We start from the raw sequence: 15,833 nt of genomic DNA, 5'->3' as shown, positions 1-15,833 counted from the left end.
AGTAGAAAGCCTCTCCTTCTCCCTTGGGAGTGGCTGGTGGTTTCGAATTGCTGACCTTAAGGATAGCAGCCCAATGTGTAATGGCCGCGTCCCAGGACTCCTTGCCCAGAGCTAACACGTCAGAGTCCTCACCCTAATCGGTGAACGTCCTATGGGGTACCAAGTTTAGTTTTACTCACAATCATATGGCCTTTGCCCCTGTGTGAGGTAAATCTAAGCCTTCGGAATTTCCTGAGAAACGGAGGTGACTGTTATCGCATGGCCTCCAGGTGAGGCGCAGCTGGTTAGGATAATGAGATGACTCCGCCCAGGGAGGGAGGGGTCCTGAATCACCGGCAGGGGCCCCGTGCGGGCAGGCATGCTCTGGACTCTGGACCAGAAGCTCTAAGGAAGGAGTTGAGGTCATAGGCGTCCCTGTCTGTCTCCTTCGGGGACTGGAAGGAGCCGAACTGGAAAGCCTCCCCACACCTCCCTGTGCGTCCCTGCATCCTTTCTGCTGCAACAAAACTGTGGCTCCAATCCCCAAATCTGCAAGTCCTTTTCAAACCCCAGGGAGTCCTGGGAATCAGGGGGCCAGAGGTGAGGGGGCTGGGAGCACCCCAGAATTTGCAGCCTAAAGGTCAGAGGTGATAATGTGTGTGTGTGTGGGGGAGGGCACTTCCAAGCTTCTGAGGTCTTAAGCTGAGGTCTTAACAGCCTGGAGGCTTGGACCCTCTGCCTGGAATTCACCTTTCCCCTTCAGATATACTAAATCAGAATCTATACCTCAACAAGCTCTTTATTTGTCCACAAGAATCTCTTAACATGGATTTTAAGGCTCTGACGGTAGACCAGGGATGTGTCTAGCCTAGCTATCATGCAGAAATGGATTATTTACAGATGCAGTTAAAATGTAATACCTTATCATTTGATCTCCCTTTGGACCCAATTTAAATCTGTCCTGCTTTTTCATTTTTCTGCTTTCTTTTGAATTGAGGTTTTTCTGTTTTATTTGTGTTAGTTTAAAAATAATTTTTTTCCTCTGTATATCCAGTATAGGTAAATCTATAGAGACAATCACTGGATGAACGGTTCCTTAGGACTATGGCAGCCAAGGGAGATTGGGGAGAAATGGGGCGCTCATAAATGTGTACAAGACAGAAGAAAATGTTCGAAAATTGGGGTGATGATTGAACAACTCTTCTTGATATGACTGAGTTATGGAGTTTTATGTGAATTATATGCCAATAAAAACAGTTTTTAAAAATCCTGCTAAAATGTAAATTCTCATTCAGGATAGCTGGGGTAGAAATCCTCCGTGAGGGGTCTGAACTGGAATGAAGCAAGTGGAAGCCCCACCTTGACCTTGGGGGTCCTGACCGCCTCAGGGTGGTCAGAGGCATGAGTGTCCGGTGTGCAGAGAGAAGCTGAGATGAATGAATCTTTCCGCTGTGAAATCGGGGAGGAAAATAAAATTTGGTCTTCGCACACGGGATGGAAGTGCTTGGCAGTTATCCCGAAAAGAAGGGTTTGGAGAAGGGACAGGGGTCCTGGTGCTGCAGTGGGTTAAGCAGTGGTTATTAAACCACAAGGTCAACAGTTAAGATCCACCAGCTGCTTACAGATTTACGGCCTTGGAAACCCTAAGGAATGGTTCTGCGATGCCCTGCAGGGTCACTAGGGGTTGGGATCAGTCTGATGGCTGGGAGGTTGTCCTGGGCTATCAGGGTGGGCCCAATGTCATCACTCAGGTCAGGGAAGGAGGAGAAGTGGTGTTGAAGGTGGACGAGGGCCACAAGTCCAGGAGCAGCCTGTCATTGGCTGTTCTTATCCGTCGCACTCTCCTGTACAAGTACGCAGCCTACGGTCCGGTCCACCATCTCACTAGGGCCCCTGTGCTTGAGCCCACTGGTGCAGCCACTGTGTCCATCCAGCTCCTCGGGGCCTTCCTCTTTGTCACTGCCCCTCTATTTTTACCCAACACCAGGTCCTTCTCCGGGCACTGGTCTCTCCTGACACATGCCCAAAGTCTGTGGGACAAAGTCTTGCCATCCTTGCCTCTAAGGAGTGCTCAGGTGTACTTCTTCCAAGACTCGAGGAAAAGGCTCAGTTGGCTGGATATCCCGGAGAGATTTAAGTCAGAGTCTAGACTGGTCAGACTGGAAAGACATGTGGTTTTAGGCCACTGCATGGGGGTCACTTACTGCAGAAGCAATGCCAACCTAACCCAGCGGGTGCCCGAGGAAAAGGCCCAGCAGTAACTCCACGGTTCTCAGCCACAGCCAGCACCTCTAACCCCTTCTCTGTCCCACCTAGCGCTTCACCTTCTCAAAGGAGCTCACAGAAACCTTCCTCTCTTCACCATTCTGCTGGCGCCACGGCCAATGGGTACAGGGCGGGGGTGGGCTCCTTTTAGATAGAATTTATTTCTGTCCCCAAAGTTCATTAACTCGGGATTCCTTTGTTCCCTCCCTGACCTGCTTCACCTTCTCCTGTGGCCCCATGTCCATCCCTCTGTCTCCTCCTCCCTCTAGCTCTCCCTTTCTCTTTACTCTGTCTTCTGACCTCCCCTCACCCTGCTCCCTTGACTCTCATTCCATCCTGAACACCTGGGCAGGGCGTTAATTCTGAAAAAGCCTCTTATGGAAACCCACGCTCTGGGTCAGCTTTCCTTCCCCTCCTAACACCTAGATCCCCAGGGGCCCTGGGGATGCTAAAGGGGGCTTCTCCTCCCTCCTTCCTCAGGCAGCCTGGAGCTCGGTCCTTCTTCCCCCTCAGACCCCCCCTCAACCTCCCACCAACTCCCAGGCATCTTTGCCCACCTGCCCTCAGCTCACAAGGATCAGGTCTCCAGCTCAAAGTTAACTCCAAGCCTGTGGGTGTGGCCATCCCAGCAGCCTCTGCAGCCTCCCAGGGGGTTCTGCTCCAACTGCCAATTGCACTCTCAGAGGCCCCTCTCGGGAGGCCTATAAAAGGGACCAAACTTTCTTGACAAAGTGCGCATTTCCTCGGCCTGGACCTTCAACCCCTCAGTCTCTCGTGAAAAACTTACCTGGTTCGTTTCCTAGTTGCTTTTCAACCCCCACCCCGCCCACAACAACAGCCTCCTTCCACATTCAGCTGACCGCTCCCAGATCACTTCCTGGTTTCAGGGCTTCTCTGCTGAGGCTGGGGCCACCACTTGGGCGATGCAGGACTCTCTGCGTCGCCCCCCCCCCCCACATCAACCCTTTCAAGCAGAGGCCCCTGGGTCTGTATCCAGCTGCTGTGGTTCCGCTTGCCCACCCCCATCCCCAATCATCCATATCTCAAGCCCCTCCAGCTGACCACATCCCTCCCCTGAGTCAGAATCAGGGAGGTTCAGGGAGAACTATGTGGGGGTGTCGATCACACGTGGCTTCTCAATGGTCAGCCACGGAGTGGAGATGACTACACGAGTGGTAGGTAGCCTTCCTCCCCAAAGCCATGTTCCTAGGTGAGTCACAGAGAAGACCAGAGCTGCCCAGGCTGCAGGGGACCAGCCAATCTGCCTCAAAGATACCAAGGCCACGGCACAGTGAGGAATGACCGCCCAGAGGAGACTTGGGAGGCACAGTGCGGGAAGGGGAGGCACTGGAAGATCCAGATAAAGTGCACAGTGGGGCCACAGAGGAGTCCCCAGGCCAGCTCCCAGGTGTGACAAGTAGTCCCTAGCAGTGTAAGGCCATGTTCCTGATGGTTTCCCTGTGTCTCTTGAGTAGCTTCTCATGGCTAGGACTCAGGAGCTTTTGGTCCCCAGCCCTTGGGGTCAGCTGACAGCCTAGAGCAGCGGTTCTCAACCTGTGGGTCATGACCCCTTTGGGGGGGGGTCAAACACCCCTTCCACAGGGGTCGCCCAATTCATCACAGTAGCAAAATGACAGTGATGAAGTAGCAACGAAAATAAGTTTATGGTTGGGGTCACCACCACATGAGGAGGGCATGAGGAAGGTTGAGGACCACTGGCCTTGAGGATGACCGACACTGACGAGGGAAGGGGGGAGGGAACCTCTCTGTACCATCTTTACAACTTTGTCTTTTTGGTAAATCTAAAACTATTGTAAAATAAAAGGATCATTAAAAGTATATATAATATAATTTTTTACCCATTATCTTCCTCTGACTGCCATTGAGTCGATTCTGATTCATAGCGACCCTATAGGGCAGGAGAACTGGCCCGGTGAGTTTTTTTCTGAGATGGATTCTTTTTGGTAATAGAAAGCCTCCTCTGTCCCCCGAGGAGAGGCTGGTGATTTTGAACTGCTGACCTTGAGGTTAGCAGTCCACTATGCCACCAGGGCTCCCTACCCATGATCTTTGATAATACACCAAAGGGCAGGCTGAGGTGTGGGCAAGTAGGCTTTGGACCCAGGCATGGTGAGGGTAAAGCGGGGTCCACACAATGGATGCGCAGGATACACCTGAGGCCCACGAACGACGCAGTCAGTTCATCTCTAGGAAATGTACCATATAATAGATACCCCGCTGCCTAGGGAGAGTGAGAAACGAGAATTCACTGCAACGTTGCTAGGACGAACAGAGCATCAGAAACAACCTAACTGTCCACCAGCAGCAGACTGCCTCCCCAGCAAGGGCCCAGCACCTCTCTGTGCTGAAGCTCAGTGGTGAACAAGTTGCTGAGTTACCATCTCAGAAATGCACAGGGCCAGTTCGACCCTGACCTGTAGGGTCACTCTGGGTCAGCCTCAATCCCATGGCTGTGAGTTTGGTTTGATGCAAACTAAAGCAAGAACATCTATACAATGGAACACTGTGCAAGCCAGAACAAGGAAGCATTTCTTGTGTGGAATGCATTTCTCTCCAAAGAAGTGTCACTGCATGACAAAAGTAAGCACAGTGTTTCTGACAGGCCACTCTGTGTATAATGGAGGGAGGGGTCCCATGTGGGTCTAGGTTATATGCATAAAATGTTTTTTAAAAGGATACACAAAACATGCTAATTGATAGGGGCCAGCAAGAGTAGGTGGGCTACAAAGGTATAACGGGAGGGGCAATGCTCGTGATTGAACCTTTGCACACAGCATAGCAATATTACTATGTGAAAAAAATTGTTTTGTTTTTTTTCCCTAAATAGAAAAACTCACTACCTTTCAAGTCAATGCCAACTCATAGCAATCCCACAGGACAAGGTAATTTCTGACGCTAACTCAGTTACAGTTTCTGAGACCGCAACTCCTTACGGGAGTAGAAAGCTCCATCTTTCTCTCCCAGAGTGGCTGGTAGTTGTGTTAGATTGTATTTTTGTTTGTATTTGCCTGACCTTGCGCCATGACAGGCTGTGTAAAACTAAAAGTCGGGGGTAGGCCAAAGTTCCAGTTTCAGGTTCCTGGTTACTAAGGCAACTCTGTCAGATAAATTATTGCCTGTTCCAACTGACCAACGGGATGCAGCACCTGAGCATAACCTAACCAGTGAAATTCAAGCAACGACCCACCACCGATTGACCCATCGAGGAGGCACGCGCGAAACTACTCACCAACTACCGCTAGACAACGTTGGCGCCAAAAGTTTTCTCTAATGAATTCGAAAAACAACACTGGACTGCCAAAGCCCAGCGAACAAAGAACTTGGGGCCGATTCCCCTTTGGACGCTGGGTCCCCGCTGGGGGGCAGTGGAGGGAGGAAGCCCTAGCTCGGGCTAGCGAATAAACTCCTTTTGCCGCTTTTGCATCTCAACTGGTCGTGATTATTCCATGCGCCCAAGGTGAGCTCGCGTTCCCTTCCCCGAATCTAACAGTTTCAAACTGCTGACCTTGTAAACAGCCCACCTCGTAGGCTCCTTGCCAACCTACTTTGCCCTCCCTTGTGTCCTCACCACCTCCGGGTAAAAGTGATGTCATCACAGCCCTTTGTCCCACGAACCTTGTCTCATGTCTCCTCCAGGAGTGTCTGTGGATTGAAACTTCCCATCTTGAGGCCTTGGGTGGCACACATGCGTGGCTATAAACCCAAAGGTTGGGCATCAGAGGTTTACCCAGCGGTGCCTCGAAAGTAAGGTCTGATAGTCTACTTCCAAAAAACCAGCTGCAGAAACTCCGGCGGATGGAGACCAAAGGAACTGGACGGTGCCTGGCATTACCACTGTTTTTGATCACAGGGTTCGTAGAAGAATCCTGATCAAAAGGGGGAGATGTGAAACAGAATCTTGGGTGAAACAGAATCTTGGGTTCTCGTGGACTCCAGGCGTTCTAGGACCACTGAGGCTGGAGGAACCCCTGAAGTTATAACCCTGACATCATCTTTCAACCTTAAGCCCAAACTATTCCCTGAAGGTGTCTTAAAAGGAAGCCACAGTTTGTCTAAGAAGAAAAAAAAACCTTCCTTGAACATTATGCTCTTTTAATAACCCTCGCTGCGAGTTTGGCTTATCTGGGATCAAAGTGACCACGAGCTAAAGTGGATGGGAACCGTAAGGGACAGTGAGCTTGTGCTGATGGGAGAAGCAGGAGCAGAGAAGCGGGGAGAGAATGGTGGCACCACTTGAAAAGTGCTACCTTACTAGCCGACTGAGTGCGTATGTGCCCAGCAGCAGCAGCGCACACAAACAGAGCTCCCAGAGCCGGGGTGACGAGCACGCTGGCTTGGCTGGAGATGTAACTAGTGTCACTGCACAATGTGTATAAAATTGTCAAGTCGGGAACCGAACTTGCTGGGTAAGCTTTCACTGAAAACCCAGTAAGGCCTGGTCAAAGAACACAGCGGAAACCCGGCGAGGCACTGCCCCCCTCGGACCGCCGCAGTTGGAATGAACGCGCTGACAACTGGTGCTTTTGTGGGAGGAGAGCACCACTCCGCCCCTTGCACTCTCTTGTCCCCAACACCCTCGCTGTCACCAGGACCTTCTGAGAAGTGGGAACTTTTTGCACGATGGCCCCTCGTTCGTCAGCAGGTCCGAGGGTGGATGGGGCCAGGGGTGTGTGTGGAGGGGGTGGCAAGACTGTGAAGACGTGGAGGGATAGAACCTTGCTTCACTGGCCTTGCCAGGAGCCCTGCTGACAACGTAGTGGGTCGCAGTTGGGCTGCTAACCGTGAGGTCCGCAGTTTGAAACCACCAACCGATCCTAGCAAGAAACTCCCAGAAAGACTCACCGTCTCGGAGACTCGGGCAGTGCTACCCTGGTCTGTGGGGTGCTATGAGCTGGCGTCTACCCCGTGAGTTTGGCCTTCGATTGTTGCTGGCCTTACAGCAGGGAGCCAGTTGGGAGTCGACGCAAAGCGGGAACTGAGCAGATATTCTAAGGCTGTGCAGGATGGGGTGGCCAGAGTGAGGGCGGGGGTGGTGTGGACAGACACCCAGGAACAAGCACATTGTGTGCTTTGGGGAGGGGCTCCTGGTAAGCGAGAGCTCATACAGGGAAGCATAGAAGCACCTGCCTAGGCCGAGGGGCCACAGGCTGGACCCCCCGAAGACCCTACCCATGGGTTCTGTTTCCATCACCAACAACACAAGAAAAACTTGAAACCCTCCCCCCAAATCGTCCAACTCCTGCCAAGAATGAGATTCTAAAAATAAGCCTCAGCCCCTAGAATACCAAGAGGAACCACCCGCAGCCGAAGCCACCCAACTCCCAGTCTAAACAACATGAGCCGTGTTTTATGGCTCTCAGCCCTTCCCCAGGCAGCCAAGAGTCCATCCACCCTGGGCGAGAGGTCACCCCAGGCCCTGCCTCCACTGCTCTGAGCTAACAAGGATTTGGCAATTTTGTAAGAACGCTCCAAAAGGGGTCCTTCCAATGGATAGATGAATAAGCTGGAGTTCAGCCCTGATGACAGCTACATGTTATCCAGAGACTGCAGCGAACTGTCACATCTTCGCAAGTTAAAATAATGGGAAGAGTTGTTTTGTTTTTAAAGAACTCTTTTCTTACTGTTGCAAAATATGTCACAGAAAGTTCACCATGTTAACAATGTTCAAGTGTAGAATTCACTGAGTTGGCGGCCATTAACATGGTCCATTTCCAAAGTTTTTCGTCCCCCCCAAGTAGAAGCTCAGTGCCCCACTCACCAACAGCTCTCCCTTTCCCCCAGTCCCTGGCCACCAATAATAAAATGCCAACTCTGGGACCCCTCAGTCCCAGAGATGTCACGAAGCCCCTGGGCAGTGCCAGCGGAAAATGCACTTGGCTGCTAACACAGTTTGAAGGTTTCCATCATCCACCCAGAGGCACCTCAGCAGAAAGGCCTGGTGATCTCCTCCCAGACGGTCAGTCACTGAAGCCTCTGAGGGGGACAGTTCTATTCAGACACGCTGGGGCTCGCCGTGAATGGGAGCAGACTCATTCTGCTTAGAGATTGTGACCGGCTGAGTTTGTTCAACATCACATTAAGGCAGTTCATCCAAGCAGCCTCTTGTATCAGGACCATACGTCTGTCTCTGGGTGGCCAAGTCATATCCCACTGGGCGGACAGGCCGTATACCGTTTATCCCTTCGCTGGCTTTTACACTCTGGGGTGACTGTAAAACACTCGATTGTGTTGTGGGGGAAAAGCAGTCTTGCTGTGAGTCAGACATGGAGATAAGCTTACCCAACTCTCAACTGCCGGGTAAGGAAGGGGTCGCAGAAGAAAGGCATGGCACCTAGGGGAGCTGAGGTTTTGTGCGCCACGTCCAGCAGGCCATGCTGGGCTTCAACAAGTCCTCAGGAAAACCTCCTCCTTATCTGTGAACTCCATGTTTCCACTATGTTTGAAGCTACCTTGTGCTATTTAAGCTTTGTAAGAGCGAATTACTTTCTGCTTTGAATCTGTTGTTGAATCCATGTGTTCTCAGTAGTGGGGGGCATTTTCAATTAAATTAAATTTTATAAATATTTGATTTTTAAAAGTAACACTGCTGGCATAAAGGCTACATCTTGGGCTGCAATCCTCAAGGTCAGCAGTTCGAAACCACCAGCCGATGCTCAGGAGAACGATGAGGCTTTCTATTCCAGTAAAGAGCGACACTCTTGGAAACCAACAGGGGGAGTCCTACCCTGTCTTATAGGGTGTCTATGAGTCAGTCTTAACTCGAAGGCAGCGAGTGAATACGCACTTTGATACAATTAGTGGGATGCGTGTGTGCCAAGGTCTCTGGCTCTGGGGTTGGCATCACCATCACCAGTGACACCATGAGGACAGCATAACCCCCCACCCCAACCATCTGTCAGCATGCCCTGCTGTGGTTGTGCACATGTTCCTATGATGCTGGAAACTAAGCGAAACAAAGTCACTGTCATCGAGTTGATGCTGGCTCATAGCTACCCTACAGGACAGGGTGGAACTACACCTGAGTTTCTGAGATGGTCACTGTCATGGGAACAGAAAGCCTCATCTTTCTCGCCTTCCTTCCAAATAGGTGCTGGTGGTTTCAAAGTGCTAACCTTGCGATCTCAGGATTTCAAACACCAGCAGGGTCCCCTGGACCACGTAGGTTTCATTGGTGCATCTAAACACTAAAAAGACTGGGAAGAAAGGCCTGGAGATCTACTTCTGAAAGTGAGGCAATGAGACTCTCCGGACCACACTGAGTACCATCCGGTTTAGTGCTAGAAAGTGAGCCCTATGTTGGGAGGCGCTCTGGCCCACGATGATGGTGAAGATGATGCAGGACCCCGGATGCTTTGTTCTTTATGCAAAAGGTTACCGGGGTGGGAGCCAACTCACCGGTCACCACCATCATCGCCACAAGAAACATCAGCCAAAGCCAAGCTGCGGGACAGCCTGCAAGACTCAAGACTCCCCTCAACTGTGACAGAAAGCAGGTAAGATGGAGAGACCGGTGGAGACCAGAGGTGGCATGACAACGAAACGTAGCCCAGTCTCCTGGACTGGCGCCCGAGGCAGAAAGCGGGCAGTTTGGTGAATTCAACAGGAAGCTCAAAGGGGTGGAGCTCAGAGCAAAGGCCAGCATCTGCTGCTGCGCTAGCAGGTACCCTGTCAGCACCCCTGCCAGCCTGTGGTGAAAGATGGGTAAGGAAACTGGGTACAGAAACATGTACGGGTCACCGGTAACTTTATAACTCTTCTGCCAATCTAAAACCACTCCAACGATGTTTAAGTGTTTTTAATTTTAAAGAGTGTACGTAGTGATTGTGCACTGGGTTTCAGTCCTTAAGGTTGGCAGTTTGAACCCACCAGCAGCACCATGGAAGACCAGGCTTTCTACTCCCATAAACGGTCTTGGCGACTCATGGGAGCAGTTCTCCTCTGTCCTCTAGGGTCAAGATGAGTCAGTGTGGACTCGATCACAGTGAGTTTGGTTTAGGTATTTTTGCTAAGGGCAAAGATTGAGTGGGTTGGTGTGGTAAGGTGCGTGTGGGGGGAGCAGGGGGATAGGAAAAGATCAGGGTTTTGCTAATGTTTCTTTTCGAGAAGGTGAATCCCCCAGAATTTCAGGGAAAACCAGCCTGAAGGAAACTTCTAAGCCCCTCCCAGGTGAATGTGTACTTAAACTTCCCTTAGGCTGTAGGTTTCAAAACTCCCCCAAAGTTATTTTAATCACACGTGGGCAGTAGATGCTTCTGAAAATACACACACCCCAGCTCCACTGCAGTGCCCAGAACTGCTTTCTAGATTTGCGCATCAGACCAACTATCGAAAGTCATGCCCTCTGGGGAACAGACAAAGCAGCTGTTTTTTAAACTACCCACTTAATCCTCTAAGATCAATTCTTCCAGAAAAGGGACTCAGTCCCACTTTGCCACCATCCAAGAATTACACAGCAGTGTCTGAGTACAAATAGAAATGACCCCAGAAAAAAAGGGAATTCTTTAGGTAAAAAGAAACAAAACCAAACTCACTGCCATGAGTCTATTCTGATTCGGAACACCCTAGAGGACCATGCAGAACTGTGCCCGAGTTCCCGAGACTGTCACTCTTTACCGGAGTGGAAAAGCCATCTTCCTCCCAAAGAGCAGCTGATGGTTTGGAACTGCTGACCCTGTAGTTTGCAGCCCACAGAGTAATGACTACACCATCTGGGCTCTGTAGTTATTAGGTTGAGGGAAACAGCCAAGCTGTAAACAAAGTAGGGGACCAGCTGAAAGGAGCCGAAAGGCTTGAACTTTAGGGGGCCTCTGGAGCAAAACCCGCTCTTTATAAGTATTTGTGTATGGTCCAATGTGATTACAATAAACCCTCAGGGCCCCCCCCCCCAGTGTACGTTTACTCAATCAAATTTGGTTTAAATTTGTTAAAACTAAGGACCATTGGCTGGTAACCCTTAAATCAGCGATTTCACAACAGTCTTTTTGTCGTAATGGAACTTATCCAGTTTTGGGGGCCCAGAAAATGCCCAAGGTGAATGGTATGCCTATAACCCTTTTAGGAGTGAGGGGGGGGGGGGCTTAGACAAAAGCAGAACCTGGGCCCTCAGCTCTCTGGGGGAAGGGAAGTGAGAAGTTGTTCTTCGACTGTTTGGGCCTCACACAAATTCAGAAACAGCAGAACCCAGCGGGGGGGAAAATCTGAGAGCAATGTCGTCAAATTTCACCTTCTGAGTTCAGTGTGTTCCTTGAGGGTGCTGTGCTGGGAAGAGCTACACGTGGCAGTGATCGGTGGAATGGAAAACGCTTCCTCAGTGGGCAGCCTCCCTCTGGGTTCCGGTTAAGCCACATGGAGGGCAGCCGCTTGCGATGTCCTTACGGCCACACGGACAGGAGGACGCGCGGCACAGAATGGGAGGTGCCTGGTTGCAGCTTTGTGAAAACAAGCGTGTGACAACAGGCCGAAACTGCCTGTGCCAGACGGACTTCCCTCGGAATCAGGGGTTCGCAACCTTCCTCATGCCGCCGCAACCATTTCACACAGTTCCTCATGTGGTGGTGACCCCGTAACCATAACATTATCGACGTTGCTACTTCATCACTGTCACTTTGCTACTGTTATGAATCAGACGACCCCTGTGAAAGGGTCGTTTGGCCCCCACAGCTCTCAGGTTGAGAACCGCTGCTCTAATTGTCCCCGTTTGTTGGAACATTGGTTGGATTTTGTGTGTGTTATTTTTTTTACAACAGCACTACATCCTCTGGGAATAATCTTTCTGGCTTCAAGATCAAGACAAGTCAGAGCTGAATTCTTCAAGTTACTCTTCATCTTAGAGGAACCATTTGGGTTTTAAGAGTCCCCGAGCTAAGTAGCCGGACTTCACCTTCATTACTTTCTCTGAGATGATAAATGAGAAAGGGCCCCAGGTTGGGGGTGCGGAAAACTAACACCCTACCTGCTAAGAGGGGAACAGGTGACACCGATCCTTCCTCCTGCCCATGACTTCATCGTTAACTGTTGTTGAGTCATGGCAGCCCCACGCCCAACGGGACTGGACTGTCGTGACCCAGGTTTCCAGTGGCTGATTTTCAAAAGATCAGCCAGACCTTTCTTCCTAGTCTTCTGGAAGCTCTGCTGAAACCGAGCCAGCAGTGCATGGGGTGCCCTGGGCAGGAACCACCGCTGCCCTCACACAATGGCACCGACACCACTCTACAGAAACAACCTACAGCCAGAGGGCATCTTCATCACAAAGCAGTGCCAGCCCAGGGTCCAAGCAGAAGGTGAAACTGTGAGGATCCAAGGACGTGCCACCAGCCATTACAAAACAACCATTCCGAGTACCCCATCCAGTTCAGGCCAGGGGTGCCCGCGTGGGCATTGGAGGCATCAAAAGCACGTGCAAAGAAACTCAGAGTCTGTTCACCTAACAAGGCAGATAGATCGCCTCACCCACTGGGCTACTTTCATCACAAACACAAATAGTGTACAAGCCATGATGCCAAGTCTTGGGCTTCCCCTCGTGGGCTGTGAGTTCCCTTTTATCCACCCTCACCGTAGCTCCGTAGCTCCGGGGAGAGTCCTCTTTGGCAGCGTAACTATGCATCCCAACAATGGGAAGGTTAAAGGCCTTTGCAAAGAAAAGTTTAGCCGAGGGTGGAAATGGCTTCTGAGTCTTTCTTCTTCAGTGCGTCCCCGTTTGCTGTCCTCAGCCCTGGGTTCGGCTCTGGTTCTTCTACAGCTCTTCCTCATTTGTCCGGTAGAGCCCCGCCCCTGGCCAACCTGCCCCACACTCATGCTGTTGTTGGGTGTTGGTGCGTCAGTTCTGACAGCAGGAGGCACTGCCCTGTCCTGCAACATTCCCACAATCCTTGGGGTGCGGGAGATGTTGTCAAAAGGCCCCAGGTAGGCCGATTGGCCCAGTGCAGTAAGTACATCGTTAGATTTCCTGACGGCCACGCGCAAAGCCCGTGGATCCCAGTCAAGGGAACACAACTTCACTCTTTTTCCCAGTTGACCCAGGTTTGGCTGACTGCTCCAGTTGTGAGGATTTTTGTTTTCTTTACATTGAGGTGTAATCTAGCCCGGATCAGGAAACGGTTCCAAGTCCAATTGGCTTTCGGCAAGCCAGGCTGTATTCTCTGCCTTAGAAGGTTGCTAAGGAGCCTTCTTCCTCCACTCCCCATACTGCACTCTTCTTCGGAGCGCACGGCTTCGCGGATCTATTTACCCAAAACACAGACTGAACACGTAGAGTGAAAGGATACAACCCAACGCACACACGTCCTGATTTTAAACCTCACGTACCCTTTTTTCTTGTTGAATACTGCCTCTTGGGTTGTGCTCAGGTTCTGCATGAGCAGGATTAAGCTCACAGCTTCCTCCTTTCTACTCCTGCCCTTTGCAGAATGAAAATCGCACCAGTGAGCCGCCAATCTGTCTGATTCATGCATTCTCACTTTCCACCCATACCCTATGCCCTTTGGGGCCCGGAGTCATTTCTTCCGCATCCTTATCTCTGATAAAAAAAAAAGATCCCTACAGGCGGTCCATATAAGGAACTGAAGGAACAAAGGGAAATGTATTCATTAAGTCAGTTAATTATGTCAATCTAGTATTTTAGAGAATTAAGAAACAGATCCTCTGTCTTAGATAATCACTGAGTGACCTGATCCACAGAAACATGAATGCGAATAAAAGCATCTATTATCAATGCCTCAGAGCAGTGGTTCACAACCTTCATCATGCCGCGACCCTTTAATGAGGTTCCTCATGTGGTGGTGACCCCCCAAGCATAACATTATTTTCGTTGCTACTTCATCACTGTAATTCTGTTACTGTTATGAATCAGGTGACCCCTGTGACAGGGTCGTTGGCCCCCCCCCAAAGGGCTCACGACCCACAGGTTGAGAACCGATGCCTTAACGTACTTGGGAAAAGGGAAGATGGAAAAGGGGTAAAGGAACGGAAGCGTCGCGATGTTTCTCAGAGAAAAGGCTCGCGGACAGGAAAGCCCAATGCAGCATCTGGGGTTTTTCAACACCAGGTAGGGCAAGCGCAAGCCACACGCCCTGTGGCTCCTGATGCGACCCATGATACGGCGAAGTCTTGTGGCAATTTCCCAGAAACCAGTTTGGCTCTGCACGCAGCTAGTCCCACTTTACAATAACCATTCTGCAAAGGTGGGGGGAGGTGGGCAGGTGAGGCAGCCGCGCAGGAGAACTCTGAGACGCCCCAGAGAAACGAGCCCGGACGCCAGACGCCGCTTCCCGGCAACTCTGGCTCCAGCCCCAGCTCACCCGGGCCAAGGGGAGGGCTTTATCCCTTTGGGAAGGCTGACGGGAACATGAGGCCAAGAGGGCCAGGCTGGGACGGCCCCACGGCTTCCAGAAACTCGACTTCCCAACAGCCAAAGTTCAGTCTAATGGCTAATGACATCAGACCCACGATCAGGAAGCGTGCAAACGACCAAGCCACCTGGAAGGGTCCCCGGCTGGTCTGGGCCCGGGAACGCCCCCAGCAAGTCCCCTACCGGACTGGGCACCCAACACAGGCTGCGGTCACGACCAGAGCGCACGCCGCTGGAACCGGCGGGGACCCCGAAGGCTTTGTCCGCCTCCCCACGCCGGTACCTCTGCGGGTCCCGTCAGTCCCGCCTTCACCCACCCCTGCGCTCTCGAAGCACCCCGAGGGGACGGGGCCTAGGCCACGAAGCGCTAAGCCCCGACTTTCACCCGTGGCGCCCCCTCCTCCAGCCCTCCTGGGACGTGCGCAGACGCCGCCATCGGGGCGGCCGGCCGCTCCGCGGGACCCCGGGCGCGGGGAGGAGGCCGGGCAGCGTCCGGAAGCCAGGACAGTGCGTTTGATCGCCGAGCGCGGCCCGGGAGTCTCCGTGGTGACATCCGCAGCCGCGAGCGCGAACGGCGAACCTCCTAAAGAGTCCCCTCTGCGCAGGGACCGCCACGCGCGGCCTCCCGGGGCGCAAGCCTGGCCCAACGTGCCGCGCGGCCCGACCGTGCCGGCAGACGGACGGACGGACGGACGGGGAGCCCTCCCCGGGCCGCCCGCCGAAGGTCCTGCCCGACCCCGCGCCCGCCCCGCCCCCGGGAGCCCCGCCGCCGCCCCACCCCGGGGTCCCGGCCCCTCCGAGCGCAGGCAGGTGCCCGGCCGCGGGGCCGCACTCACCGCCGCCCGCGAGTCCAGCCGGGAGGTCTGCGCAGCCCGCGCGGCGCCCAGGAGGCGGTGACCGGGGCGGGGGCACGGCCAGCGGGGCGGGGCGGGGCGCAGCACGGGTTTCCGGCTCCCGCGGGCTCCAGGCGCCGCGGGTTCGGGCTCCCTTCTAGCCCTGGGCGCGCGCCACTGGAAACGCCCCAAGTCACAGTCCAGGCCCCAGCGCAGACCTGGAGCCCCCCACTCGCCCCGTTCCTTTCAGAGGGGGCCCTGCACACCCAGGCTCCGCCCTAGCCTCTCCCTCCTGATGGGTCCCACCCCGGGGAGCCCCCTTCCCCAGCATCCCCTTGCCTTGCCCACCAACCTCGAGTCCCGGACCGAGCCCTACGCCAGTGCTCTGC

The 15,833-nt window shown here is 52.8% G+C and overlaps 1 protein-coding gene across 1 annotated transcript in view; it reads right to left on the bottom strand.

The window, feature by feature from the left end:
- Positions 1-15,581, bottom strand: part of LITAF (lipopolysaccharide induced TNF factor) — a 41,857-nt gene extending 26,276 nt beyond the window's left edge. The window contains exon 1 of the mRNA XM_075564286.1: positions 15,448-15,581. The gene's annotated coding sequence lies outside the window, so the exon portion shown is untranslated. The remainder of the gene's footprint in view (positions 1-15,447) is intronic.
- Positions 15,582-15,833: the final 252 nt, after the last annotated feature.

Source organism: Tenrec ecaudatus, chromosome 12 (genome assembly GCF_050624435.1).
Source record: "Tenrec ecaudatus isolate mTenEca1 chromosome 12, mTenEca1.hap1, whole genome shotgun sequence".
Classification (NCBI taxonomy): Eukaryota; Metazoa; Chordata; class Mammalia; order Afrosoricida; family Tenrecidae; genus Tenrec; species Tenrec ecaudatus.
This window is presented reverse-complemented; position numbering and strand designations above follow the sequence as displayed.